Below are 5,668 nucleotides of genomic sequence, written 5' to 3'. Positions count from 1 at the left end.
AGCGGTGACTGAGCTACGTGATGAGGGAGGAGTAAGCACACAAGAGCCTTATTTACATAGAAGAGTCGACAGACCTGTCGGACTGCATTATGCAAGAGTGACTGCAGGCAGTTGCCCGAGGTAGTGCAGGGAATTCTGGACAACAGCACCGAGGGCCAGAGAAAGCGACACGTCCCAGCCTCTCACCTGACCCCAGGTCTGATCACCAAACCAGCAAGGACCTCTGGGAATTATAACCTGCTCACTTCGGCATCTTGGGACTTTCCAAATCACTTCACATTCAACGCAGCCGCAGCCATGTTGTGGGAAACGGAGCGGCCAACATGTGCACAGCAAAATCCCAAGTCAGGAAAGGAGATGATGAGCATTTTGTTTCCTTATCATTGAGGTCAGCTAGCTTGGTCCCAGGAAACTGAGCATAACCATCAGACAACCCAGCAGCAATGCCTCACCCCACAATCCAGACAAACAACACTTTGCAGCTGAGAAGGTCAAGCATATTCTACAGGGGAAGCATCGACGAGTTGTATGTTGGCATAAGAATTCTCACAGCATAAAAACAACCACATTATCCTCTTCAGCATGGACAGACTGTACCCCAGTGAGAGTCAGTGTGTGTGTGGGACTGTACCCCAGTGAGAGTCAGTGTGTGTGTGTGTGTGTGTGGGACTGTACCCCAGTGAGAGTCAGTGTGTGTGTGTCTGTGTGTGTGTGTGTGTGTGTGTGTGTGTGGGACTGTACCCCAGTGAGAGTCAGTGTGTGTGTGTGGGACTGTACCCCAGTGAGAGTCAGAGTGTGTGTGTGTGTGTGTGTGTGTGTGTGTGTGTGTGTGTGTGTGTGTGTGTGGGACTGTACCCCAGTGAGAGTCTGTGTGTGTGTGTGTGTGTGTGTGTGGGACTGTACCCCAGTGAGAGTCTGTGTGTGTGTGTGTGTGTGTGTGTGTGGAACTGTACCCCAGTGAGAGTCAGTGTGTGTGTGTGTGTGTGTGTGTGTGTGTGGAACTGTACCCCAGTGAGAGTCAGTGTGTGTGTGTGTGTGTGTGTGTGACTGTACCCCAGTGAGAGTCAGTGAGTGTGTGTGTGGGACTGTACCCCAGTGAGAGTCTGTGTGTGTGTGTGTGTGTCTGTAACCCAGTGAGAGTCAGTGTGTGTGTGTGGGGCTGTACCCCAGTGAGAGTCAGAGTGTGTGTGTGTGTGTGTGTGTGTGTGTGTGTGTGTGTGTGTGACTGTACCCCAGTGAGAGTCAGTGAGTGTGTGTGTGGGACTGTACCCCAGTGAGAGTCAGTGTGTGTGTGTGTGTGTGTGACTGTACCCCAGTGAGAGTCAGTGAGTGTGTGTGTGGGACTGTATCCCAGTGAGAGTCAGTGTGTGTGTGTGGGGCTGTACCCCAGTGAGAGTCAGTGTGTGTGTGTGTGTGTGTGTGTGTGTGTGTGTGTGTGTGACTGTACCCCAGTGAGAGTCAGTGAGTGTGTGTGTGGGACTGTACCCCAGTGAGAGTCAGTGTGTCTATGTACATGGGATTGTACCCCAGTGAGAGTCAGTGTGTGTGTCTGTGTGTGCAGGACTGTACCCCAGTGAAACATTCCTAAATTCATTAATTATTTTCCTCCTCTCCTTGCTATCTGAACATGCTGCTGTTGTGTAGCACCTCATTCCTGAGCTCTCCAAGCCCAATCTTACTGACTGTCTGTGAGCCTCCATTCCCTCTTGTATCTCAGCATGTGGATGTTTGGAATGATTTACCTGCTCTACACAATCTCTGGCCTCAGGCTCTGTAACTGCTGTTTACAGGAACTCTGGGCTGACTCCTTTCAAGTCCCGTCACCTTGCCAAGGGACCGTCTCCAAATATCCACTCTAACCACAAGCGTAGAGTTGCTCTTTCTGCTTTCGTGGTGTCATTCAATGCCTCTGTTTCCAAACCCGCTGGCCTCACCTTCTCCTGTCTCAGTGCTGTCAGGGCTGTGACTGGGGAATAGCGAATGGCAAAACATTAGCAAACCCCAAATCATCGATGGAAAGGGGGAACACACATTCAGGGACCTGATTAATCTGTACCACAGGCTGAAAACGTTTCTTTATCGATGTCCAAGTGAACAGGAAATTCGACGTTTCGGGCATAAGCCCTTCATCAGGAATGAGGAAAGTGTGTCCAGCAGGCTAAGATAAAAGGTCGCCCCTCCCCCAAGTCCCTCCTCCCTACCTTTTATCTTAGCCTGCTGGACACACTCTCCTCATTCCTGATGAAGGGCTTATGCCCGAAACGTCGAATTTCCTGTTCCTTGGATGCTGCCTGACCTGCTGCGCTTTAACCAGCAACACATTTTCAGCTCTGATCTGCAGCATCTGCAGACCTCACGTTTTACTGGAGGACACAGAAAGGGTCCATTTGACTCTTGATGACAACTCTCCAATTAATTTCACCACTTGCTCCCTCCATTCCTTCCCCCCAAACCTTTCTCATTCCTGATTCCCTTTCGTTTTGGATCTACCATTACCCTTTCAGGCAGTGTGTTCCAAGGCATTTACTGTTGCAGTGCATACATTATGACTTTATTCACTACTCAATTTGCAAGTTTCTTTTTAAAATAGAGATCCACTGTGCTTTAAACAAAGAGTTCTCCCCAGTTCCCCCCTCCCCGGCTCTGTTTATGATTGTCTTCAATCTGAGTTCCTCTGGTGCCCTATGGAAACAGTTCATTTATTCTATCAAAACACTCAAAGGCTTTGAACAATCCAATTTAATCCCCCATTAACCTTCTCAGCTCTCCTCAGAGAGCCAGGTATATCACCACAGTCCTTCCAAACTGCAGGCTGCTCTCTCAGAGAGAGAGAGAATTAGTGGTGAATTAATCTGAGAGTCACCTCACCTCAGGCAAGGGGAGAGGTCGAGGATGAGAGTCCTTCATGATCACAGAATCCCTACAGTGTGGAAGCAAGCCATTCAGCCCATCAAGGTAGTAAAAACAATGACTGCAGATGCTGGAAACCAGATTCTGGATTAGTGGTGCTGGAAGAGCACAGCAGTTCAGGCAGCATCCAAGGAGCAGCGAAATCAACGTTTCGGGCAAAAGCCCTTCATCAAGAATAAAGGCAGAGAGCCTGAGGGTGGAGAGATAAATGAGAGGAGGGTGGGGGTGGGGAGAAAGTAGCATAGAGTACAATAGGTGAGTGGGGGTAGGGATGAAGGTGATAGGTCAGAGAGGAGGGTGGAGTGGATAGGTGGAAAGGAAGATAGGCAGGTAGGACAAGTCATGGGGACAGTGCTGAGCTGGAAGTTTGGAATTAGGGTGAGGTGGGGGAAGGGGAAATGAGGAAACTGGTGAAGTCCACATTGATGCCCTGGGGTTGAAGTGTTCCGAGGCGGAAGATGAGGCGTTCTTCCTCCAGGTGTCGGGTGGTGGAGGAGCGACGATGAAGGAGGCCCAGGACCTGCATGTCCTCGACACAGTGGGAGGGGGAGTTGAAATGTTGGGCCATGGGGCGGTACGGTTGATTGGTGCGGGTATCCTGGAGATGTTCCCTAAAGTGCTCTGCTAGGAGGCGTCCAGTCTACACAATGTAGAGGAGACCGCATCGGGAGCAACGGATACAATAAATGATATTAGTGGGTGTGCAGGTAAAACTTTGATGGATGTGGAAGGCTCCTTTAGGGCCTTGGATGGAGGTGAGGGAGGAGGTGTGGGCACAGGTTATACAGTTCCTGCGGTGGCAGGGGAAGGTGCCAGGGTGGGAGGGTGGGTTGTTGGGGGGCGTGGACCTGACTAGGTAGTCATGGAGGGAACGATCTTTGCAGAAGGCAGATTTTCCTGCTCCTCGGATGCTGCCTGAACTGCTGTGCTTTTCCAGCACCACTCTAATCCATTCAGCCCATCAAGTCGACACTGACCCTCTTAACAGCATCTCATACACACCTACCCCTTAACCTATCCCTGTCACCCTGCATTTCTCATAGCTAATCCATCTAGCCTGAACATCCCTGGACACTATGGGGCAACTTAGCACGGCCAATCCACCCTAAGCTGCACATCCCTGACTGTGGGAGGAAACTGGAGCAACCGGAGGAAATCTCACACAGACACGGGGAGAATGTGCAAACTCCACACGGACAGTCGCCCGAGGCTGGAATCGAACCGGGTCCCTGGTGCGGTGAGGCAGCAGTGCTAACCACTGAGCCACCGTGCCTTCCCATTATAACCTCAGCCGGTGCGGGAATTGAACCCATGCCATTGGTAGCATTGCAAACCTGCCATCCAGGAGACCAATCCAAGCCTCACTGGACCCCCTCACCCCCAAACAAACAAAGCCCAACCCTTCTTGGCAAAAATGACTTTCAGAATTGTTTTAAAATGGTATTAAAACTTTCACTTTCGAAGCTATCGCAGCCCCTCCCTTTGCTGGAACTGGTCACTTATTTGGGTCCCACTGACCCCTCTCTGTATTGGAGGTTATCAGATGCAGTTTACTCCATTTTCCTAAGCCCACTACCTACTCTCCTCCCTCAAGTGTTGCTCCCACTCAAGGGGCAAACGGTGAACCAGCTGGTTAACTCGGTCGATGTCGAGGATTACTCGCAGCTTTACTGCAGCCAGGATTATGGGGCATGACGCAGGGCTGCACACCCTCTTCCCTGGAAGTTTCCCCACCCGCAAAGGATGCCAGCAATCCTGACCCCCAATGACATCTCTGGGAGCTGCCTCCAAGCAGAAACATCCCATCCCCACGTGGTGAGAGCCCGACTCCACGGCCAGCTACTTTTAAAGGGAACCAGCTGAGTATTCCGGAACTCCGAGAGCCCTTGGTAAAGCTTAAAAGCACCTGGTCTGCTATGGCAACTCCTCCCAAAGTCCAACAGCCCTGTTCAGTACTGGCTCCAGACTCACACCTGAAGGTCGGTGATGCAGAGAGGGGTGGGGAGGGAGCACATTTGTGAGGGGAGGGTGGGGGAGAGTGGAGAGCACAGGTGTGAAATTCAGATCATTTCTCCCTCTGGATCCTAGTCAGATGAGAACCTGTCTTTCAACGGCTGCATGAACATCCTGGGAGCTTATCAGAGGAAAGGTTGCGACACCTCGTCAATGATTGCTCATTGATTCTCCTGTCTCTCTGACCAGGTCATTCAATCATTACCCATCTGTAGCTCGATTTACGACATGATACAGCACCGTCTGCGACAGATCTCAGAGTTACCGCAGTTTGTGGTGGAGAAGTCAACCAGGTGTATAAGCTGACTCCCACTTGTCAGCTGCAACCTGCTTTCTTTGCATTCCACCAACATGGCAGGGAATGAGAGAAGACGGATGGATTAAACGGTATTTATTTCGATGCGAGAGGCCAGACAGGTGGGGACATAGGACTGGGATATTATAGATATTCCAGAAAGGTGACTGTGGGAGGGACGAGACTGGCAGCTCCAAGATCCAGGATGCTTTAGAAAGAGAAGGCAAACTAGGAGGTGGGGGGGGGGGGGGGGAAGAGTGGCATTTTGGATTGGGGAAAACATCACGGCAGTATAATAGAATTCTTGTGTTGAAACAGACCATTAAGCCCATCAAGTCCACACCAATCCTCTGAAGAGCATCCGATCCAGACCCACCAGAGGCTAGGAATAGAGAGCGAGTGCAGATGAACACGTAGCTGCAGGGCTGGTGTAGGAGGGAGGGCTTTCAG

This window comes from Hemiscyllium ocellatum, chromosome 44 (assembly GCF_020745735.1).
Source record: "Hemiscyllium ocellatum isolate sHemOce1 chromosome 44, sHemOce1.pat.X.cur, whole genome shotgun sequence".
NCBI lineage: Eukaryota > Metazoa > Chordata > Chondrichthyes > Orectolobiformes > Hemiscylliidae > Hemiscyllium > Hemiscyllium ocellatum.
This window is presented reverse-complemented; position numbering follows the sequence as displayed.